At 38.5% G+C, this 25,248-nt stretch overlaps 1 long non-coding RNA gene across 1 annotated transcript in view; it reads right to left on the bottom strand.

Moving 5' to 3' along the window:
• Positions 1–378: 378 nt before the first annotated feature.
• The window catches only part of LOC105492141 (uncharacterized), a 46,653-nt gene continuing 21,783 nt past the window's right edge, over positions 379–25,248 (bottom strand). Inside the window, exons 3-4 of the long non-coding RNA XR_011608587.1 lie at positions 14,549–14,670; positions 379–494 (exon numbers count right to left, since the gene is read on the bottom strand). This is a non-coding gene — a long non-coding RNA (uncharacterized lncRNA). The remainder of the gene's footprint in view (positions 495–14,548; positions 14,671–25,248) is intronic.

Genomic DNA, 25,248 nt, shown 5'->3' with positions numbered 1-25,248 from the left:
CCATGCCTTAATTTATCTTCTTTCCTTAAAACATTTCACAACATTAAGATCATTTTTTCCCTAATTTCAACCCACGAACTAATTCAACAAATGTTTGTTATCTCCTACATGCCAAGCACTATACAAAATGGTTGAAAAAACCTTCACACCAATTATGGCCTAAAATTATAAACCCAAAGCCACTTAATCTCTTTGGATGTCTGTATTTATATCTTCAAAATAATGGCCGGGCATGGTGGCTCATGCCTGTAATCCCAGCACTTTCAGAGGCCAAGGCGAGTGGATCAGGAGTTCGAGACCAGCCTGGCCAATATAGTGAAACTCTATCTCTACCAGAAAATACAAAAATTAGCTGGGTGTCATAGCACTTGCCTGTAATCCCAGCTACTCAAGAGGCTGAAGCACGGGAATCTCTTGAACCCGGGAGTCGGAGGTTGCAGTGAGCTGAAATCGCACCACTGTACTCCAGGCTGGAAAACAGAGTAAGAACCTGTCTAGAAAAAAGAAAGAAAAAAAAAGAAACTTACTCTCTTCTGGGTTTTTTAACATTTTTTCTTAACATGAAACCTTCTCAAATTATATTTTTTTCTTATTTCTGACAGAGTCAGAAATATTTTTCTTTCTTAATCCTACAAGAAAAAAATAATACAAACACAGTGACCAACGCCAACAGACAAGAGTATTGCCAGCCCACAGGGGAGTACCAGGGTGGCCTCACACTACAAGCTCAGCCGCACCTACAGGAGTACCTGCTACCATGGCTGGTGTCTCCCACACCGAAAGACAGGCCCAGTGCTGCCTCATATTCCAAATTTTCAAGAGAAGCCCAACATATAGATTTTTCATTTGAAATATACCCACTTAGAAACTTTGGCAACCAATTCAAAAAGGTGTAAGAACTTGATTTGGGTCATTACTGTGGAGAACAAACAACATACAATTGAGGCAGCTTCGGCCTGGGAGTTGTCAGTTTGAGACTTTGGGACTAGGTGATCTCTGAGATCTTTTTGTACTTAAATAGTTCTATGGCTTTCATGAGAAGGCCTTGAGGCTTGGAACAGAGTGGCATGAAGCCAATTAAAATCACAGCTGCAACTGCCAGAAGAGACAGTCTCAGTGTTATATGCATCCTGAAAAAAGGATCGTCCTAAGAGAAGCCATTCATTATGTTTAATAAAGTGGTTGGTAACAAGAAGTTAGGAAGAAGATCATTAAATCTAAATTAGATGATGTGTATTTTTAGGTGTGGGTTATAATTCTCCTGAGAACTGTGGAACACCAGATCTTTGATATTTGATATTAATAGGGATTGAAATTGATATATCTTCTGAAATGGAAAGACCACTTTGGTACATTATTGATCAAATTTTTACATCATCAGCATTCACACAATCTCACATCACAGAGAAAGTGCAGAACAGGTCCTTGAGAGCACTCACTGGACCATATTACATCACTGATCCCATTGGTTCAGTAGACACATGGCTTCCATTGTGATATGCATCCACCACTGTGTTAGCTTAAGGCATCTCAAACTGAAGACAGGCACCTAGTTTCAGAGTTTCAGAGAACATAAATTTATATCTTGGCAAAACGTTTATTAGTCGTGTGACCTTGGACAAGTTACTTAAATCTCTGGATTCATTTTTTCACCTGCCAGATAGAAATTGTGAATATGAATTAATACATGCATGTAGATCCGGGCACAGTGACTCACCCCTGTAGTCCCAGCACTTTGGGAAGTCAAGGCAGGAGGATCGCTTGAGCCCGGGAGTTGGAGACCAGCCTGGGCAACATAGCGAGACCCCGTCTCTCTCTCTCCCTCTCTCTCTCCATATACACACACACACACACACACACACACACATACACACACATATATATGTACACACATGTAAAAGACTGACATAAGGTAGGTATATTCGGCAAATGTTGCAAATGTTGGTAAAATGAAAGAATGTAAGTAACCAATTGGTTTTGATTCCAGAAAGATTCCAGCAAATCTAAGACAGAGTTTCTCGTGAGAATATCCTAACACACTAGAGGGTCAGACCAAGGGTAGGAAAAGGCTGTAGCTAGGGTCTGTGCATAGGAAATTACACATAACCCAGAGCTTATCTTATCTTTGCAGCAGCCAGCCTGTCAAAATCTGAACAAACCCATGGAGGTGTCGAACATACTGAGAAAATGCAAAGATGCTTTTCACGTCTCCAGAAACAAAATCCTTTATTATTTGTGCACTTTGTTGTATCTCAAGTCATAACTAAAGCCCAGCTGAATAAGCCCACTTTATTCTATCACATTATTTGGCTAGAAATTAAAGCAGAATGTATACAGCTAAGGGGTAGCAAGGCTGGACACTCATGCTGTCCAAGCTCCGATTATGCCAAGAATTCAATTTAGTTTATGAAAATGTCAGAGACTGTCTCTGTCACAGCTACTCTGACCTCATGAGATCTTCTCCATTGACAACTCCATAAAATCACTGCAGTGGCTAGTTTCTAGGCCACCATAATCCTTTAAATAATAGCTAAAACAAGACACAAGAACATTTATCAAAAGTAGAACTGAAGGTCAGGAGGAAATTTCTGGCTAATGGATCCTGTGACCCTTTTTTTGGTGGTAAAGGAGAGGGACACTTTCAAAATAAACAATAATTTAAAACTTCTGATATTCTGAGTTAGTGCTAATATTTAGAACGTAATATATTTTTATCTTGGATAGGTGTCCCTTCAGTGCTGATTTTGATTCTTCTAAGATTTGCCTCTAGCCTTCAGCTCATTTACAATCTCCCCAGCCTAAAAGATGGTGTACAGATTGCCTGAGATAGGGACTAACAGCTGTGTTTTTTCTGGCAATTCAAGCACTTTGAATATAGGTCTTGGCATTTGAAATGCTAGCCTGCAAACTCTGCACTGAAGTTCTTTGAGAATTTATCAGTTTGTGCTTAGGGACTTTTCAAATGGAAAAATGAAGTTATTCATGTTTTCACAGGCAGTTCCAAATTCCAAATTGTGTCAAGGGTAAAATGTTTCTGTGTTTGAAAGGCCAAGGCAGAATTGCGTAACCCAGAAGAGGACGATATAATGCTACCCAAGGAACAAATTGCAAGGCTTTAAATATTTGCTATTATAATTCTATAAATTTATGCAATAGGAAGTAGTTCTTTCTTGCCCCTTAGGGGAACTGAATTTGGTTTTCATAATAAATGTGCAAGGCTCTGAGAATAAATAGTTACTATAAAGAAAGAATGTTTTGCTTTATGTGTTTCCACACTTGGGAAGCTGTTTCTGAGTTTTGCCAGTGGCATGCTGTGTGAGTTTTTCCATGTTGTAATAGGTAATTGAGATTTGGGCAATTTTTATCTTTTCTCTTTTTAAACAATTGAGACCTCAGAGTCTGTGAAGCTGGACTGCCATATTGGTTCCCAGAATTCATTACCCAGACATCTTTCCAGGCCACGTACTTCTGACCACTCATTTTTTCACTCATGTTTTAAGCTACGGAATGGAATATGGACTACATAACATGAAAACTAAGAGAACTATCAGTGCATTGTAATGATTGAGAAGTTGTGAAGTGTGCAGAAGGATTTCTATTTGCAGTAAGAATTTTTATATTTAAGTCTGTACACGAGTAAGAGTTTCTACAAAACAATACACCAGTTAAACTAGCAATACTAAAGAAACCAGTACCAAGTTCTCAGTTAGTTTGAAACTGAGAGTTTCAAGAGGTAAATTCTAAGTAAGGACATGATGTGAAATGAAAATATAAATAAATAGGAAGAGAGGACCACTGAGAAAAATATCCTGGTCTAGTGGCTCTTAATCCCAAAGCTCAGTTTTCCCACATCACTTGTGCTGCATTCTGTCTGCAACTATTTTCATCTGGAAACCAAGCAACTGATTTCAAACTATAGGTATATATCTTGGAATATTTGCAAGCAATGGACTCGGTGAGGAAGGGTAGTTAGTTAAAACACACACACACACGGACACACACACACAGAGAAAGAGAGAGAGAGAGACAGAGAAATCAAGACAGCTATTCTTGTAGGTTCTATGTGTCAAGATTGTTTTGAAAGCTAACATTTTTTTCCAGAAACTCTGGTACACACCCTAGACAACCACAGTAAAAGCATAAGATTTTGTGAGATCTTAAGAGGAGAATGATAAAGGACTTAGAACTCGAACTCTCCCCGGAAGTTTCTTTCATCCAAACAGAACAAAATCATCAAAATTATGTAACCAAATACTTTTTTTTTAAGGGTGGGACAAACTGTTTCTTTTAAAAGCATATAAAGTCAATCCAAATTTTATTCAGGCTGATATTATTTGTTGTGATTTGTTTGGCCTTATGGCGAGCACAGGTATACATGTTCTTCTCTGAAGAGCCTGAAGATGGAAGAGAGTGTGCTTGTTCCATTTCCCATTAGAAGGGCGTACCATCATTCTATCCATCCTGGCAAGAACTTAATATTTGATATAACAGAGTAATAGGTATAAATCTTGCAAAGGTAAATGTATCAAACAAACAGAAGATAGCAGCATACGATTGCTAAAATGATTATGCTATTCTACCCACTTTTTTGTTTCTTTAACTAAAATGACACAAAAGCCATCTATGTTTTTTCCTTGCAATGTTTTGATTTCAGAGCATATTTCTCCACATTGCAATGTTCCAAACAAAGTTCTTTCTTAATCTGGCTTTCTTAGCAAATGAGAAGAAAAACTTCAAAATCAGTAATACATAAAATTTATAATCTGTAAGAATTGGGTGACTTGAAGTAAATAAGTTTGATCAACTTGTGTGTTTGAAAGTTCAATATAGTGCACATAGGTCTGCAGGTATCCGAACAGGTGTGAATTTCAGAAGAACTATAACTTTTAATTTTCACCCAATTTTTTAATTTAGCCATATATATTTTAATTTACCCAATCAGATAACAGCCTACCAATTAATTCATACTTAAGAGGTAACATTCCTTTCACAAACATTTACTAAGCCTCTGACATTCGCTAGGCAATAACTAGTCATTAGGCTATGATGGTATCTAGAATGAATCATTGCCCTCCCCAAACCTATGGTGATCCAGCATAAAAGGTAGGCAATCAAACAAGAAATAACACAGAGGTGCTAAAGTGTGATGACACAGTGCTTACAGAAGAGCACATGTCCAAAGCATCTAACTTAGTTTAGGTGGGATAAAGAAAAGCTTATAGGAGGCACCACACACAAATATCTCCCTTCTGGTATTTGCCAGCACCTAAGCTTACACAATTGTTGGTTGCCATGTTTATCATGTCTCTTCCTGCTAGCATGGAAGCTTCTTAAGGGCAGTGACTATTTTGTTCATTGCTGTATCCCTAGGACCTAAAGCAAGGTCTGGCACAGAACAGGCACTCAGTAAGTACTTGCTGACTTAATGACTGACTGGTTGGAAAAAAAAAAAATTGGTGCTGGGGAGGGAGCCATCTGAGCCATATTGAGGAGTTTAGACTTCATCCCTCAGCCAGCGGAAAGTCTGGGGAAGTTTTCAGCAGGGCAATGGCACAATCTGATATAATGTACCACACTAGCTCCACAGAGAAAATGGACTGGGCAGAGAAGGGCAAGGCTGATGGCCTTTAGTCAGGGAGCTACACCAAGTGTGGTTCAAAATTAATTGAAGATGGTCTAAAGATTGTGATGGTGATAGGGTTGGAGAGAAGTGGGCAGATTCAGGAGATGTTTAGGAAGTGTCTGTAATTAGACGTGATGGAGGGAGAAAGGGGAATAGTCAAGAAGGTTTCCAGGCTTGAGTCACTGGCTGGTTGGATAATGTTAATATTCACTGAGACTACTGAGACAGGAAGCGGTGGAGCAGGAGGGGTTTTTTTGGGAAAGATTAAGGGTTTGGTTTTGAGCCTGTGTACTTTGAAGTGTCTGCATGACACCCAAGTAAAAATTGTCCAATAGATAATCTGATAAATAGTATTGAATTTCAAGCTAAGAGTGAAGTCTGAAATGCAGATATAAGTTGAACTAACTCAATGCAGAAGTTCAGTTGCACCCCAAACTTGTTAAGGAGTTACAATAACCAGAACAGAATTTTTGTCTTTCCGTTTTCATGACACTTGATGTGCCTCACTTACTAAGCATTAGCTGCTGCTGATGACAACTTCTTGGTGTCAGACTCGTCTTCAAGTTGAAGTGCCGAACTGCATTGACAGGGACCTGGACGAGTGCAATTTCCAAATTGTTTGGCAGCCAAAAGAGGTGAAAAACTCATTACCAAGCCATCTGTCCTGAGATTCTGTCCTGGTTTCTAGGCCAGAGAAATTTGAATAATTTCAAAAAAACTTAAATAGCACACACAAATTAGTGTTCATTCGCTATCCGCCCCATATCCTAGTTTCTTGTGCATGAACAAATCCCTCAGAAACTTGGGCATGGTGGCAGTATTAGCAAGTAGATACCCCAGCTGCAGCCTTCATTTCTATAGAAAACATAATTTAACAGAGGATCGGAAGCCTTTCCATTAAGTATGCTACTTTTGGAACATAAGTAACTTTTATTACTAGTATTATATTTTATTCCCAATTCTATGTTCCACTTTCAATCCTGAAATAAAATATTCCTGTACAATAAAATTAAAAGGTAATAATAGCAATGAAATTTATCTAATGGTCAATTTGATTCACTTGTAGAAAAACTTTGCTGGATTTTTATTTATTTTATTTTATTTTATTTTATTTTATTTTATTTTATTTTATTTTGAGACAGAGTCTCACTCTGTCACCCAGGCTGGAGTGCAGTGACTGGATCTCAGCTCACTGCAAGCTCTGCCTCCCAGGTTTACGCCATTCTCCTGCCTCAGTCTCCCGAGTAGCTGGGACTACAGGCGCCCGCCACCTCGCCTGGCTAATCTTTTGTATTTTTTAGTAGAGACAGGGTTTCACTGTGTTAGCCAGGATGGTCTCGATCTCCTGACCTCGTGATCCGCCCATCTTGGCCTCCCAAAGTGCTGGGATTACAGGTGCTGGATTTAAATCTTTCCTCCCCTCTTCCTTTTCTTTCCATTCTCGCTCTCATTTTCTCTCCCTCTCTCTCTCTCCTCCACTCCTTGCTTCTATTTCTTTTTTTTCCCTTTTGAACCCAAAAACATGTGAGACAGGTCTCAAGCAATTTAGAAAGTTTGTTTTGGGAAGGTTAAGGACACACCCATGACACAGGCTCAGGAGGTCCTGACATGTGGCCAAGGTGGTCAGGGTACAGCTTGCTTTTATACATTTTAGGGAGACATAATACATCGATCAATACCTGTAAGAGTTACATTCGTTCAATCCGGAAAGGCAGGACAACTTGAAGTGGGGGCTTCCAGGTCATAGACAGATTGAAAGATTTCCTAATTGGCAATTAATTGGTTAAAAGTTATTATCAATAGAAAGGAATGTCTGGGTTACAATAAGAGGTTGTGGGGATCAAGGTTTTATCAGGCGGATAAAGCCTCCAGGTAGCAGACTGAGGGAGAATAGATTGTGAATATTTCCTATCAGACTTAAAGAGTCTGTTCTATCAGTAATTCCAAAAGGCAGGAAAGTATAATGAGGCATGTCTGGCTCCCCCTTCCCATCATGGCCTGAACAAGTTTTTCAGGTTAACTTTGGAAAGCCCTTGGCCAAGAGGAGGGGTCCATTCAGATGGCTGGGCGGGCAGTGTGGTGGCTTAGACCTTTTTTGTTTGTTGGTTGGTTGGTTTACACTTTGTATAATAAAATAACATGAAATTTCGAGTCAGACAGAACTAGGTTTGAGTCAGGTCTCTACCTTATTTTAATGGAATGGTCTGAACCTATTCCTGAGTTTTAAATAATAATAATATTGATTTTTTAAAATATCACAGGGTTACTGTGAGGGTTAGATAAGAAAATATAGACAAAGGACATTGCAGAAAGATGACTCACAGGATGTGTTCCACAAATGTCATTTATATTCCCTTTTCCTCCAATATAAAATGTCATTTATATTTCCATTTTCCTCCAGCAAAAAGGCTGTTGGGTATCAGCATCATGAAACTTGCTGGAAATAGTTCAATTAGTTTCAGTGAGTGGAGGAAGAGAAAACCAGGCAGCAATTGATTCAAAAGTAAATGAAAAATAATGATTTGTAGATAGTAAGTGAGGCAGCCACTCTGTCAAGAGGCAGAAGAGGGTATAAGAGTGGAGCAACCGTAGGAAGGAGAATCAGAGTCAAGAAACATTTCTTGTTGCTAGTGGTTGATTGCTTTTTTAGGATGAGACTTGAGTATGCCCATAACAAGAGAAGAGGGCTGAGAGAGGGGAGGAATATAAACACGAGAGAGACCAATGATAGAGAAAAATCCTGAAGGAAATAGAATAATAGCAGCACTGATTAAAAGTAACTGTAGCTATGAAAACAAATTGCCAAATGAACACAAGCTCCCCTTGGGCAATGCAAGCAGGACCTTTGGAGACCTGGGATCACTATGATCCTGGACTTCATTCAGACTTTTTCTATTAGCCAGCAGTGCCAGGGCCCTCAGTGGATCTGTAGTTCAGGGATGAAGGGTACTGTAGGAGTCCACTGGAAGTAGCTGCCTTCCCCTGTTACCTTAAAAGGTAATTACTCATTGTATATCGTATATCAAGTGATGAAGAATTGTAGAGCTTAGATAAATGCCTGTTTGTGGGAAGTATAGACTACAGTTTGAATACAAGCTCCATCATTTATTATTTGCATGATCTTAAGAACAGTTTTGAAATTTCTCTAACTTTCTTTAACTCTAAAATAAGAATAATAGCTCCTAGACATGAGAACTGGAGATAATGTATGCCAAGTAACTAATAATGATTAGCATACAGGGACCACTTTTTTTTATTGTGGGGTGTCAGAATACTATACTTTGCCTATTTCCCTGTTATTGAATAGTTCTTAGTTTTGTTTTCTTTTCATAAACCTTTCAGCACACATAATATAACGTGCTTGCAGAGATTTAAGCTGTTATCACTATTATCGTTGTTACTCTAGGGTAGTCAAATGAAGAGATTGTCCCAGAATTCTGAATGTGGCCTGAACCAACAGACCTGTGACATTCCCCAGAAGAACCCAGGCCTTTGGTGCCACAGACACACGTGATGCAAAAATTACCATGACACCCAGTTTCAACAAGAGAAAAGAAGGGGCATTTGTATTATCGCTGAGGGCATTCACTCGAAGAATCTTTCCTAAGACCTCAGCATCTATTCCTTATTTTCATCAGATTTTAAATCAGTATGATTCTTCCCAATGTAATAATAATTATGACACCAACAAAAGCACAAACTACAGAAATGCAGAGGTTAAAAGAGTGTCTAATTTTATTTCACTTAAGAACATTATTATTGTTATTATTATTAAGTATTGTATTTAGCCAGTAATTTCAGCTAGACTAATTCTCATTATGAGTAGATTTTTAATATGAAGAAATCGGAATGTCTGAGGCTTACTTCATAATAGTCCTATTTTTGTGCTGCCTTTCCTCAATCCTGACTTCCTGTTCCAGTAGAAAAGGCAGAATCTAAGATGTATTATGTAATTACATTGAATAGTGAAGAATCCTTGGAAAGATTTAAAGGGATAGGGCAAAGGTATGGGGTAAGAAAAGACCATATGAACCGATCCTTTGGTAAAGTAGAGAAGCACTTTGCAAAATGGAGTGTGCACGTAAGTCAACTGGAGATCTAGTTACAGTACAGATTCTGATTCAGTAGGCCTTTGGTCGGGCCTGTGGTTTTGCATTTCTAACAAGCTTTCATATGCACTGCTGCTAGTTCCCCTCCCTCTCCCTGACACTCTGAATACTGGGAAAGAACCTAAAATCCAGTCATGAGTGGGAAGGAGCAAGGACATGTGCCCTCCTTCCAGCTCAGCATCACAGAAAGTGTCTGAAAACTTCAAGCACTGGCCCCTTGCCATTTGGAGTCTCTCACGTTGTAACACAACAGCTCTATGACACTTTGATGTTAGCAACCGACTTATACCCATCCAAGGCAGAAGGCGTAGGCTATGGAAACACGTTATCTAGAAACCTGACAGACATTGGTCAAATAGCCAGAGGAGTAGCAGTAACAACATGACATCATCTGTGGAGGACACACAACAAAATCAGGACCAGGAATGTAATTGATCACCTTTCTCGGAACCAGGCCACCCACATGGGGGCCCAATAGTGATTCTCAAAGTAGATCTTCTGGGAAAAACCATCGCAAATCTTTCTCCTGAGATTTTTTTTTTCTGGTGGGCCCATCAACAGAGGGGTTCCTCTCCACTTGCTTTAAAATAAAACAAACAGACTCACAAATTATTATATACTAAGCATTTATTTTAAAAAGAAACAAGAAAAATATGTGAATAAATCAATACACTAGAAAGGCCCTAATTTCTTTTAGAATCATATACTTCAATGACAATGCAAGAATTATAGTGGAAATCCATACTCCAGTTTATCTCCTGTTAAGGGTGTCTTTTTATTAGAATATTTCCTTTTCTAAAAGCAGACACCCTTTTGGGGCAGTGGAGACAGGCCAGTTATACCTCTCATTGTCAAAGGTAGTACGCATCCTATAATGATTTCAGGAAAGATTGGCAAAGATGTACTGTGCATAATGATGTTTACTCAACAGTGAGCTATTACAAATGTTTCAGTGGTTTTTCTTTTCTCTTTAACATTCTAATAGACTATCAGAAGCCTCATTTCCTGGTTAGTCAATAAGCATCCTGCTTTAGGCTTGGATGAGCACTAGGCACTCTTTCCACTGCTGAGTGAGTGATGGCTGTAGTGTGACAGCTGACACCTTCACTAAATCATTATTCTTTGAAACAAGGCAATCTATAAATTCAGGGGCCAATTTTGCTGGCTAGGTGTTTATATCTATATTTGCTACCTTGGGAGCACACTAACATTATTTCAGGACAACTTGTATAAGTAGAGGTATATCCTAAATTTTACAATGGAATAGCAGCTTCTTCTGGGGGTTTCCTGGTGTGTTTTTTTGTGTGTTTTTCTTTTTCAGTTATTTCAGTTTTGCCTTCTGGGTGTCTTAATATAAAAGAACCCCTGAAAGGGTCTTTCAGATTTATCTTCTTAAACTCTGTTCATCCTCTGGGCTAAAGAGTTGTTGCAATTGCTTCAGAAATGGAAGCACTGATTTGTATTTCACAGGTATTTTCAAAGGTGCTGCAGCACAGCGGGACCCACGTCCACTTGTCTTCATTCCCTTGATAAGTAGGAAAGCATCCTGGAGGAGAGGCAGGCACAGGCTGTCACTGGGAAGCCGGAGTTCTTGTTCCCTGTGAGAGTCATTCATCCCTGCACTAACATCACACCTTGTTTAAACCACCCAGACAAAAATAGATCTCCACTTGAGCTGGAAAAGCAGTGAGATGAAGAAGTACAGAGCTACCAGTCTAAATACTTCAGTCCTTTCTGTAAAAATGACTGCCTGCTGGCAGGTAACCTTGGTCAGGTCAGTTCACTTAAGGCTGCAAAGAACTAATTCTCGTTTGCTGCCAACCCAGTGAACAAACACTTTTTAAAATAATGAAAAACATAGACAAAGAAAATGCAGCAAATTAACTTGAAGCTGATAGGATATGAGGTTAAAACATCACTGATGACATTTGGATAGGAAATAAGTACTGAACAAAGGCACACTTGCTTTTTTTCTTTTTTAATAAGCAGCAAATCTTGAAAAAATAACCAATTTTAATTAATAATAGTTTTACTGTATCAGTGAACTCTTTATAGGATGTAGCTATTAAAATAAAATCAACAGTTTGACAATTGTCTTTTCTTCATTACTCTCCAATTGTTTTATAGGGATTGCTTTCTTCCCAACTAGATTTTAAACTCTTCAAGGGCAGCAATAATATCTTTTTCATTCGGGATTTAAGATCAGACCTTTGTGCTACCCATGTGCTCAACATTGGCAGAGAGGTGGGAAAAAATTCCAGTCTGGCCCCTAAAGAAGTGCTCCATGTATAATAAGAGAATCAAATGTGCTCTTGAGCTACTGACTTTCTAGTTACTCCATTCTGACAGTGGCACAGCTGGATCAAACCGGAAGTACCATGGGGGATGGTAGGGCAGATGGAGCAGGTGAGGACATTTTGTACTCTGGTTCCCCCTTACGGGTATTGGCCCTGGTACTGTGGCAACAACTCACTATCTTGCTGCTCTTAAATCTGAGATCTCATTGGGGTAATTTTTACCTTTCCTTGAGTTTACATGTCTACCCTTTTGTTTTAACAAAATTGAAATATCTATATACAGTGATTCTTGGCATAGCCATTTATTTTACAGTGGTAATCCCACTAATAATTATCATTTATTGAGCATGTATTAAATGATGGGTACTCTAAGTTGATTTTGTAATTAAATCTACTCAAATCTCCTCTGCAGTAACTATTATTAATCCCAATATAGAGATAAGGAAGTGGAAGCCTAGAGATCTTATTCCTGGAAAATGAAGGAGGAGGTATTTGAAACCAGGTCTGTGTACAACGCCTGCACTTTCCTAATACAAAAGTCTTGAATGTCTGTAACTTATTCTTATCTTGGAAAGCAGGCATTTATATATTTGCCAGATTCTATGGCTACTGAATAAACTATGTGCAGCGGGCTAGGAAAATGGATGGAGTAACCATTTGTTCCAGGCACAGTTAAAATACTACCATAAACATTGCTTAATGATGACTGAGATGCAGTTGAGTTTTGAGATGTAGTTGCTGCCTTCAATCAACAGAAATACAAACTCAGCCTTCTAGGCTGATAGACCCTGTGTGATTTATGAGACGAGACACAGATTGACTAGACTGCCAAAACTGTATCTTTTGTTCTTTCCCTCATGATTTCATCCATAACAGAAATGTAAAAAATTGTCGATGCAGGCACCAAAAAGAGTGAAAAGAAAAGCCACAAACTGGGAAAAAAAAACTTGCAATCCACATCACTCACAGAAAGAACTCCACAAATTAATTAGAAAAAGACAAAGGACTCAATAGAAAAATGAACAAAACGCTTGAATAGGCTCTTCACAGAAGGGAAGACACAAATGGCCAATAAAAAGGAAAAGAGACACAGCCTCATTAGAAATCAGGAAGTTGAAAATTAAAACCACAGTGAGCTATCATGTTATATAAACCAGATAGGCAAAACATTATAACTCTAGTGAGAACATGGAGTGTCCCAGCACTTTTACAAGGCTAGTGGGTATGTAAGTGGGTAAATTTGAAAAGTAAGTCAGCATTATCTAGAAAGCAATTTGGCATTTTCTAGAAAAGTTGTTTTGCTCTTAGGTATATGCCATAGTGACAATTTTTGTCCATATGTACAGGGAGACAAATGGTTCAAAGCAATACTATGTGTAATAACCAAAAAAAAAAAAGAATAAAATAAGAAGCAGCCCAAATGCAACCTCAATCAACAGATCGACAGCAAATGGATAAATAGATTGTGGTATATCCATGTGATAGAGCAGTGAAAACATATAAAGTATAGCTACATGTAACAATATAAATGAATCTGGAACTAAAGATTGAATGAAAAAGCTGTTGCAGAGGGACACATAGAAGAAGATTCCATTTATAAAGTTCTTTCATGTGCAAGACTTTTGCTATATTTGATAGCAAGTGAACAGTAACACAAAATTCAGGTCAGGACAGGATGGGCTGTGAAGGGACCAGGAGATACCGGGAGGGCACTCATAAAATGTCAGAACTAAATGTAGTGCTCTTTTTATTAAACTTGTGCCCAGGTGATTATTGCATAATTATTCTTTCTTTGTGTTTTTTTTTAATTGTGGTAAAATATACATAACATCAAATTTACCATCTTAACTGTTTTTGAATGTATAGTTTAGTGGCACTGATTACATTCACAGTATTGTGCAACCATGGTAGTAATACTTGAATAAAAAACTTCATAGCAATGTTTGGTGATAATATCATCTTCATAGCTTTGGTAAATTTTAGCCAGCTCACAATCATAAGAAAAGTCTCTGATTTTGGTAAATTTGTACAGTGAGAAACTTGGTTTTTGTCACTGAGAAAAGCATATTGCGTTTGGTTTGGGGGGAATCAGTATAATATTCGAAAGAAAGTTAAGTTGTTGAATCTCCTGAAGTCATTAAAAAGCAGCAACGTATTTTCAATGGCATCTGAAAGTTCAATGCTACTTGGAGTTTAAGGAGTTCTATCTACAACTTGTTGGATCAGTTACAAAATTTATTTTATGTCAAATAGTGTTTTATTACATTAATTCAATTTCATCTTTCTTAATTATTTTACAGCCCAAAAGTTAAAAAAAGAAGCATGACACATTTATATCTGGACATTTTCCAAATATTACATAATTAGAAATGGCAAGTAATTGTTTTATAATGATTTTCATAATACCAACTTGTCATGTGTTCTGTGAAGAATGAGGATAAAACAGCAGGTATGAAATCCACAATGGAGTTATCTCAAATTTGTCATCAGCTCGCCCATTTGAACATTATTGATCTCACCTTTTTTGTTAATGCTGGGATTTCAGACCCAAGTTCAGCAATTTCTTCTTGCAGTTATTTGTTCTCTGTGCCTGTTGCAGCATGACTTGATCATTGTTGAAATGCATTTGTAACTCCAGAAACTGAGGGCCGAAAAAAGGGAGGAGAAGCTGTGTTAGGCAAGAATTCTGCTTTATAATAAAAGAAGCCATTGAATGCCCAAAGCTGATTATGTAACAAACTCCATTACGGTCTGCAAATTTCCACCAGAGAATGAAGCATGATGGGAATTTTCAAGTCAGTTCTAATTTATTTTCTGCCTTCAGGAGTTCTTTGCTAAAAGCAATATATTAACTCATTAAAAAAAAAAAAAGTCTGGCAAGACTCCAAAAAAGTAGTCTAATCTGCTACATTTTATGACATTTTATAGCCAATTCATTTTTAACAAGTTCATTCACTTAATAATTATAACAGATTATCTGACACGGTGATCTTTTATACAATAGATTTTTCCTTATGAAATAATATTTGTTAATATTTTTAAAATCTCAATTTCTTTGTAGCACAGTTCATAAATATTTACAATGTGTGATATTGTGTTACACAGTTATTATGGAAGCCTTAGCCAACAATGCACCATGAATAATAACAGCAATAGCCTTTGCTGGTTCTGCTTCCTTAGGAGCTTAATTAAAAGCAAGCGCATGACATAAAGAAGGCAGCCTATGGATGATTTGTGACTAACGACATGGCAAAGTAATTTAAGATTGTAAACAATTGTTTCACCATCGCAATACCTGAGCATTCTCTGAATGCTGAGAGGCAGCAGATGCTAATGCAATTCCTTTGACAATGCATCCAGATTTTGGTTTTCTCAGTTGTAAATTGAAATAACACCATCATCAACTCACCTTACTACAGAATGAAATGAAACTGTAAGTGTAGTGTCTAAACGTAATGATAATCTGCTGGGGGCATTCACTTAAGCTTTTTCTGGAAACCCATATCTAAGGGAATACATACAGACCCTATTCGATAACGCTGCACACAGTGCTAACTCAAATGTCTGTAAGTCTCTGAAATATTTTTCTTTATAAACTAACGTATATGTGTGTATATATATGTATGTTTGCTTATCTATATAAAGCACCCATACACAATACATATACATTATACTACATGCATACACATACATATATATGGCTACACATACATGTATATACATATACAGTTACATATATTACATTATACATATACATATATATATGGCTCCCCCACGCTCCACACCATGCTTTAGGTGGTATCTTCCACACACTCTACCTTACATTTATTCCCAGCTAAGAGTATTAGTGCATCATATTGCAAAGGGATTCTGCCAAAAAAAAACTCTACCTCATTTTCCTGAGTTGCGTGAGTTCTAAAACACATTTGTTCACTTGGCTGTGGCTGTTCTTGCTACTGTTTATTTTGTGTTATGGTGAGCAGTTTTGACCCATCATGTATGATAAAAAGTCAAAAAGCATCCACATGATACTTACACTCAAAAAAGGTGGTAAAGGAAGTAAGCAGACCACAGATGTCTGAGGAAATGACTAAGGAACCAGAAAGTAGAGATCAGTAAGCATTTAATGATTTTTGGCAGTCCTCTGACCTTCCTAAACATCATAAAACATCACTGCATGCTGGGGGACTGACCTGCAAAGGGAGCTTGTTAATGTTGATGATCTAGGGAGCACCTCACTGGGGCTCTCCTGGAACCAGCCCACACAGAAATCATCCGGCCATTTCTGAGAATGTGTCCCCTGAAGCGAACCAGCTGTGTTGCATCCAAAAGTTTTCTGCAGACGTGGTCTCCGTTGGAAAGCAATTTTTAAAATATAGTTTTTTGATGGACCAAGAGGTGTTTAAGAAACTGACTTAATCACATGAGGCCCATTGCAGTGTGAAGAGATGGACCACATCTGGTGAGAGAGTAAAAGGCTATAAAAAGGTTGAATGTATGTCAAGAAAGAGAAAATAAATATTAAACTAATCTAAGTTTAAATCTCATGCCTAACCTGGCACACTAAATACAAAGTGGAAGCCTCTCTTACTAGGGAGTTGAGAGGTCTAACACGGTAGAAGACAGGGAGTAAACCAGTCCATAATAATTCATCTGACTCCACCAATGGTCCCTGGTATATTTATATACTAAGTAGTGAGTGAATGGATCCACAGATGGTCCACACCACCCAAGTAAAATTAGCCTCTTAGTAGAAAGTGAAGGCCAATCTTTTTTTCCAGGTGGTAGGGTAAATGTTACAAAAATTGCACAAGCAGGAAGATTCCACACCAAATATACAACTTATTTCTTTTGATATTAACAAATAAGGCTACATTTAAACTCTCATAGCTTAGTTATATATGTAATCAGAAGACAAAGGCTTCTCTCGTACCTGCTTACTCAGGGAAAAACTTTATGAGAAACCATAAAGGGCCTTTACTAACATATTTTTTTCCCAATCTCTTTACTAGGCCCACTTTACATAAAATGAGTCCATGGCAATCAATCAGATTGATTACTGGAAAAAATACTGCGCTTCCAAAAGCTGGACCTGCCTCCAAAATATTTGTTTAATATTTTCTACAATCATTTTCACCTTCTCATTTCTACATCTCACAAATTGGGAGAGAAAATATGTGAACTCTTTTCCATCCCCTTCTGCATCCCCACCTCTCCTATACACACATGTATTTGGGGGAAAACCGGTAAATAAATACAGTGTAAAGAAATTCTCTCTGTTGTAAATGAAACAGAGTGTTTTAACCCCTGCCTATCATTTTTACCGGCTCCTACTGAATCATCAGAGTTTTCAGGGCTGGAGTATTGAGAGAAGAGGCAGAGGAAGTGGAAAGGACCCAGAAGCAGTGACGAGTTCACCCTCCAAGCAGTGACCAGTGTTACTCACAGACCCGCAAATAGATACTATGGTCCATAAGTCACAATCCCTGTCACCATGGAAGTTTCATTCTAAAGGGAGAAAAGCTAAGAAATAGACAATAATCAAGTAAATATAAAATCGGGAATGTTATGAAAGAAACAAATGAAGCCTGATGGATAATCATGGCTGTCTTGTGTACTGGGCGTGAAGACCTGCTTTAGACAGAATACTCCTCAAGGTGGAATGAGAAGGAGCTGGCCATAGAAACAGTAGAGAAGCGTTTCCTGGGAGAAACTGACCAGCATAATTGGTCCTGAGGTGGAAAGAGTGTGAGAGGCAATGAAGGATTTTGAGCAGAGACCCACAGTGACTGATTTCCTTTCTGCAAGGATTGTGCTGATTGACTTATGGAGAACAGCTGCTGGAGGCCAAGCCAAAGGGTAGGGTTCATTGAGGCATCTTGGTAAGAGAAGTGGGCAGCTGGGACCAGGATGGGACAGAGGACAAGGAGAGGAGTGACAAGATGTGACTTGCTGATGGAGTGGGTGTGAGGATGCCCCAGAAAAAGGAAGAAGCAACAATGGCTCCCAAGTTCCAACCTTGAGTATTTGGATGCTGATATGTACAAAGGTAAGTAAAACCAGAGACTAAGAAACAGATTTGGAGGGAAGGATAGGGTAATTAAAATCTGGAATTCCATTTAATTCTCTTTCTATGAATTGACAGTATGCATTTACTGTCAGAAATGTTCATGAGTAGAAATTCAGCCATGAATAACCTTATCACTGATCCTGTTTGAGCCATGAAATATCTACTTTATAAAATGAGGACATTACAAAGCTAAATACGGCAATTATTCTTTTAAACTTGGTACAACAGTGACCACTGACTTGACTTACTTGACCACTTGACTCACTTACTTGACTACAATGGGTTTCACTTAATGCAAACACATCCCAAAGTTCTCAAAGGAAAGTATTGAGACATATGGAAGCCTCATTAATTTATTATCCAGGAATGTATTGCTGAATGCAGTAGTGCTAAAAATAAGGTAGAGGTCTCCACAGAATCAACTTAGGTGCCCATCAACAGTGAATTGAATAAAGAAAATATGGTACATATACACCATGGGATAGTATACAGCCATAAAAAAGGACAAAATCATGTCCTTTGCAGCAACATGGGTGTATAGGGAGGCCAGTATCCTAACAGAATTAACACAGAAACAGAAAACCAAGTATCACATTTTCTCACCTTTATAGGAGAGTTAAACATTATGTACACAAGGACATAAAGATGGGAATGATCAACACTGGGTACTCCAAAAAGGGGGAGAAAAGGAGGAAGATAGGGGTTGAAAAACTACCTATTTGGTACTATGTTCACTATTTGGGTGACAAGTCCAAGAAAAGCCCAAACCTTAGCATTATGCAATATATCCACGTAACAAACCTGCACACGTACCCCCTGAATCTACTATTTAAAAGAAGAAAAAGAGTAGAGGTCTAAAATTAGTAACACAGCTTCTTCCCCATAAAATGCTCTCTCTAAATGTTTAGCAAATGATTGTTGCTCCTGTTCATGAATCTTGACCTAGTTTAAGAGTCTGTGAGTATCAAAACAAGTAATTTGACAAAGCACTCAATCTGGAAAGTTATTACTGCCTTGTTGGAGTAAAGCCTGTCATATTTTGACATGAGAGTCTTCCTATTTTCTTTGGATTTCTGTGCCATTGGTGTTGAGAAGATTCCTAGAGGTTACACATGGTTTTACTTAGTTTAAGAACTTGTCTAGAGAAAAAAATTATTAATTGTACTACTGTTTCAGGGGTATGAAAGATGACTAATAGAAAGCTACACATGGCTTTTCATCCATATCAGCTGTTCCATTGCATTGAGAGTTTAATGTTTTATATGAAATAGTATATGGAGTAACAGATATTACCTGAACTTAGTTGTCCCCTGAGGCATCCATCAACTAACCTTCAAAGATTTGAAGTGATGGGATAAATAGTTTGTCCTAGAATATCTCTAGAGAATGAGATTTCCCGATCAGATCAATTCAATAAACATTAAGAGAATGTGTATCACGCACCAGAAACTGTGCTAGAGGCCAGTTAATAGAACATGCATGGTGTTTTTGCAAACTGTCTCAAACTATCACTTATATTTTTTCTAAACAGTAAGTAATGTATATAGGGCACTTACTGTATTCCAGTGTTTTAAAGGCGTCACCTGTTAAGTGGTTTCAAGGAATAACTCAGTTATTTTGCTCACAGATTTTTTTCACATGTAAGCAACAGGATGACCAATTTGTTTCAGTTGGCCTGAGACTACGCCCACTTTATAGGTGAAATTTGCATAGCATAAAATTAACCATTATCTTTGGGAGGCCGAGGCAGGTGGATCACGAGGTCAGGAGATTGAGACCATCCTGGCTAACATGGTAAAACCCCATCTCTACTAAAAATACAACAACAACAACAACAACAACAACAACAACAAAAAAAAAAACCTTAGCCACCCATGGCGGCAGGTGTCTGTATTCCCAGCTACTCGGGAGGCTGAGGCAGGAGAATGGCGTGAACCCGGGAGGCAGAGTTTGCGGTGAGCTGAGATCGCGCCACTGCACTCCAGCCTGGACGGCAAAGCAAGAGACCATCTCAAAAAAATAAAAAATAAAAAATAAATAACCATTTAAAGGGAATGATTTACTGGCATTTAGTACATTCGCAATGTTGGGCAACCATAAACTCTCTCTAGTACCAAAATATTTTTATCACCTCGAAAGAAATTCCCTACCCTGATAAGCAGCAACTCCCTGTTCCTGTCTCTCCCAGCCACTGGCAACCTCCAATTTGCTTTCTTTTTCTATGCATTTACTTTTTCTGGATAACTCACATAAATGAAATCATACAGATCTTTGTGTCTGGCTTCTTTCACTTAATGCAAGCACATTGCAAGGTTCTCAAAGGAAAAGTACTGATACGCATGGAAAGCTCATTAATTTATTATCCAGGAAAGTGTTGTTGAAAGCAGTAGTGCTAAAAATAAGGGTAGAGGTCTCCATGGAATCAACTTAGGTGCCCATCAACAGTTGAAAAAAGAAAATGTGGCAAATATACACCATGGAATACTATACAGCCATAAAAAAGAAAACAAAGTCATGTCCTTTGCACAATGTATTTGAAGTTCATCAACATGGTAGCATGTATCAATGCTCCATTCCATTTTACAGCTAAGCAATATTCCATTGAATGTATATGCCACACCCTGCTTAGTCATTGTCCATGGATGGACACTGCATTATTTCCACCTTTTATCTATCATAAACAGTGCTTCTATGAACACTCATGTACAAATATTTGGGTACTTATTTTTTGGTTCTTTTGGGTATATTCTTAAAAGTGGAATTTTGGAGTCTTATTTTAATTTCATGTTTAACTTTCTGAGGCACCAACTATCAAATTCTTTTCCACAGTGACTGCCCCCTTTAACATTGCCACAAGTAACATACAAGGGTTCCAATTTTTCCACACCCTTGTGAACACTGGTTCCCCCCATCCCTTTTTTTTAAAAAATTATAGCCAACCTAGTGGATTGAAGTGGTATCTCTTTGTGGTTTTGAGTTTCATTTTCTTAGTGCCTAGTGATATTGAGCATCTTTACAGGTGCTAATGGACCATTTGTCTATCTTCTTTGGAGATACGTCCTTAACGAGTACTTTGCACATGTTTTAATAGGATCTGAGGTTGCTTTGGGGATTCAAAACAAAGCACTTAGAACAGTGCTGGGCACAAATATTAACCATATTTCCAAGAAAAAAAAAAGTAAAAATACACACGCTACTCTTTTATACAAAAGCTACTGGTTTTTAAAGCATTGGCTGCTATGGTTTCCAGTCTTAGCAGGGGAAGTATGTTTACCTGGACATGGAAAATTTGCGGATTTAGAGGGATTCCTTTCATACACTGGCCACTGGTTTACACTCGAACTTATTAAGACAATGACTCAGAACTGCCACCCTCCGACTCCCTAGTTGCTTCTTTTTTTTTTTTTTTGAGACGGAGTCTCGCTCTGCCGCCCAGGCTGGAGTGCAGTGGCCGGATCTCAGTTCACTGCAAGCTCCGCCTCCCGGGTTCACGCCATTCTCCTGCCTCAGCCTCCGGAGTAGCTGGGACTACAGGCGCCTGCCACCGCGCCCGGCTAGTTTTTTTTGTATTTTTTAGTAGAGACGGGGTTTCACCGTGTTAGCCAGGATGGTCTCGATCTCCTGACCTCGTGATCCGCCCATCTCGGCCTCCCAAAGTGCTGGGATTACAGGCTTGAGCCACCGCGCCCGGCCCCTGGTTGCTTCTATAAGTGACTTTGATTCTCTGTGTCCAGCTCACAAGGAACAGATGTTCAAATGAGAAAAATAGCACCAAAACAATTTCCCCTAATTAGTACCTTTGTGAGCAAACTGAACAAGAAGATTGAACAATCCGAGAAACTAAATTACCCTGTCATCTGTGGGCGACCCTTCCAGTGCAGCAGGATGAGTCACGAGAGAGCAGAGATGGGCCTTGCGCCTCTGCTGTGAATAAATGGGGCTCTCAGTCTTCAAGTCTTTTAAGGCTATAAATCTGACAACTTTTAAGAGCACTTTAAGCTTTCTCTATTTTTAAAAGCTGAGGTTTTCATACCATCTTTCTTCTTACTCTTCTCCTTTTCCCCTTTATACAAAGTGAGATAACTACACTTTTTATATGAAGACACAACAATTCTGTTATGTTTTTATGAGTGTCTATCAGGAGCAGCATAAACATATTTCCAAGTTAACAGCTAACACAGTAAACTTTAGGGCAAAAAAGAAAGGTGAGAGGAAGGGAAGAGAGAAACTTCTTTTACCACAAGAAGTTCCCAGGCAAAAATTAAACAATACCAAATGATTTGGGTTGTTCTACCATGAAATCCAACATTCATTTGAGAATACTATTTTATTCTACTCACCATTGGGCATCCCCTGACAGATGAACTTTAATATCATGAGAAGAGGCTCCAGCATCTTCACTGTTTTATTTGTATGCTATGATTTCAATATGATTCACCCTTGTCAATTTGAAGTCCAGGGGCCCAAAGGAAATGTGTTGTGTCACAGAACTACAACGTTTCTTTCTCTGTCATTAAGAACCATTTATTCTTGAAATAAACGTATTCTAATCCAACTTGAAATCTACAGCCTTTATCATAGATTCTTGGAACTGAAAGAAAACTTAAGGGCCCCAGTAGTCTAAGCCAGATCACCTTTAGAATCCATTGGGTGGAGGGATTTCAAGCCCAGTCTTAGGATTCTCTAAGGAAGAAAAGTTTATCAAATCTTCCAATAACTTCTTCCATAGCTTTGACTGTTCAAGGTGTGTCCACGTAATAATGAAACATATTCCCATGAATCAATCTTGAAACTCTTCTTTCATAGTTACATTTTACAAAGGGAATTTCCTAGGTTATCCGACGAATATCTTACTTTTCACGTAATTTTATACAAGTTGTTAAAATGAAAATGTTAATTATTTCACTCTTTTAATTAACCTCTTTCTTATTTTCGTACTTTCTTTCCTTGAGTACATTTTAACAGATAATGTAATCTTTCCCCCCAAAAATTATTTTGAGTTAAGAAATTTCTGTCTTATACACTCTTAAGGGGAATTTTTAAAAAAGCAATTTATGGTCAAATGTATCGTCTCTTTGCTAATCCTTGATCATCATAGTCTGCAATGCCCTAAAAAGGCCCATATTCATTCTCTGATGTAGAAAACAAAACAACAAAGCCAGGCGCTGTGGCACAAGGCATGGTGGCAGGTGTCTGTAATCTCAGCTACCGAGGAGGCTGAGGCAGGAGAATTGTTTGAACTTGGGAGGCAGAGGTTGCAGTGAGCGGAGATCACGCCACTACACTCCAGCCTGGGACAGAGTGAGACTCTGCCTCTAAATAAATAAATAAATAAATAAATAAATAAATAAATAAGATTTAAAAATCCAGGTGTGGTGGCCTGCACCTGTGGTCCCAGCTAAGCTACTCAGGAGGGTCAGGTGGGAGGATTGCTTGAGCCCAGGAAGTTAAGACTGCAGTGAGCCATGATCACGCCACCATACTCCAGTTTGGGTGACGGAGTGAGATCCTGTCTCAAAAATAAAAAATAAAATAAAACTTTAAATTAAAAAGATGTTTACAAATACACAGACACACAAAAGTGCTTGGTCCAAGGTCATAGCTAGCTTGAATATTTTTGCTGCAGGAACACTAACTGAACCAATCCCTTTTGGAATTATGTACAAACACAAGGTTATGAAAGTCTGTTTTGTAGCTTGTTAGATAAACATTCCTTTTCTTTAAAGACTTATAAATGTGTTTAGTTCACAAAGAATGTTTATTTTCCTGAGTTTCTTTCATATACTCCCAAAGAGTACACGATGTGGTTTTTGATAAGTATTTATAACCAGGCAGGCACTGTCTTCAAGAATGGGGATGCAAAGATGAATAAAACTAGGTCCGTACCTGGTGAGGGCCGCCATCTTTCGGGAGCCACCAACACGTGACATATTATTTCTGGACAAGTGGCAAATGCCATGAGGAAGATCTCTCTACAGGGCTGTGGAGGCCAGAGGAATGAAAAGTCAGGGAAGACTTCCCAGAAGAGTTGCTCTAATTGTTTAGTTATATGATTACATTATAAAAATTTTAATTTAGTTTTTAAAGAAATATTCTGCATAAAAGAAATTTTTTAAAATAGTTTATGTCAGAGAATCTGGGAGGGCATGTTAGAGGATAGCAGTGAGAAGGAGGCAAAATATTTGTCAATTGCATCACTGAAAAAGGGAAAAGCTTTCCTCTTTAGAATATGAATGCAGATTAGGTGCACACTCACAGGTCGGTTCCAACTCTGCTTACTGTTTGTTCCCAAACCAGACTAGGCATCATTACCACATGGACAGCTTTCAACAGACAACCTACCTGAAGCCACACATACAGAGAATGAGGTCTGGAGGGCATCCTGGGATCTTTTTTTTTTTTTTTTTAATTTTTTATTTTTTAGGCAGGGTCTCACTCTGTTGCCCAGGCTGGAGTGCAGTGTCAAGGTCTCGACTGACTGCAGCCCCAACCTCCTAGGCGCAAGCAATTCTCCCACCTCAGTCTCCCAGGTAGCTGGGACTACAGGCGTTCACCATGATATTCGACTAATTTTAAAAATTTTTGTAGAGGCAGGGGTCTCACTGTGTTTCCCAGGCTAGTCTTGAAGTCCTGGGCTCAAGCGATCCTCCCGCGTTCGCCTCCCAAAATGCTGAGATTACAGGCCTGAGCCACTGTGCCCAGCCTGGATCTATTTTTAATACAAAATCCCCAGATGATTGTTTCATAATGAACTCTCGCCTTACCTCTGCTTGAACCAGTATTTAGGAATCACCTTCTAAAGCAATGACTTGAATTTTGGTGCAGTTTAGAATAAGTAGGGTCTCTGAGTTGTGTCTGGAGCCATTTTTCTATGAGATTCTGACACTCACCTACTGTAAGAAGCCCTGATCAAGACAGAATGTGATTAAGATTAAGCTCTTTTTCGGTGCCATCTACATGTATGAGGAACTGGAGTTTCTAGACAAACAGTAATATAAATAAAGCACTGCCATATTTGTTGTTAAGTTTTGAAACATAGGAGACATTGTCAGCCCCCCACCTTTACTTTCTGGCTTTCGATGTGCTTGAGCCTCTTCCAGCTGCCAGTATTTCCATCTCCAGCCTGAGGACTTTTCCCAGAACTGAGGA

Source organism: Macaca nemestrina, chromosome 10 (assembly GCF_043159975.1).
Source record: "Macaca nemestrina isolate mMacNem1 chromosome 10, mMacNem.hap1, whole genome shotgun sequence".
Taxonomy (NCBI): Eukaryota; Metazoa; Chordata; class Mammalia; order Primates; family Cercopithecidae; genus Macaca; species Macaca nemestrina.
Note: the sequence above shows the minus strand (reverse complement) of the source record. Positions and strands in the feature narration are given on the sequence as shown.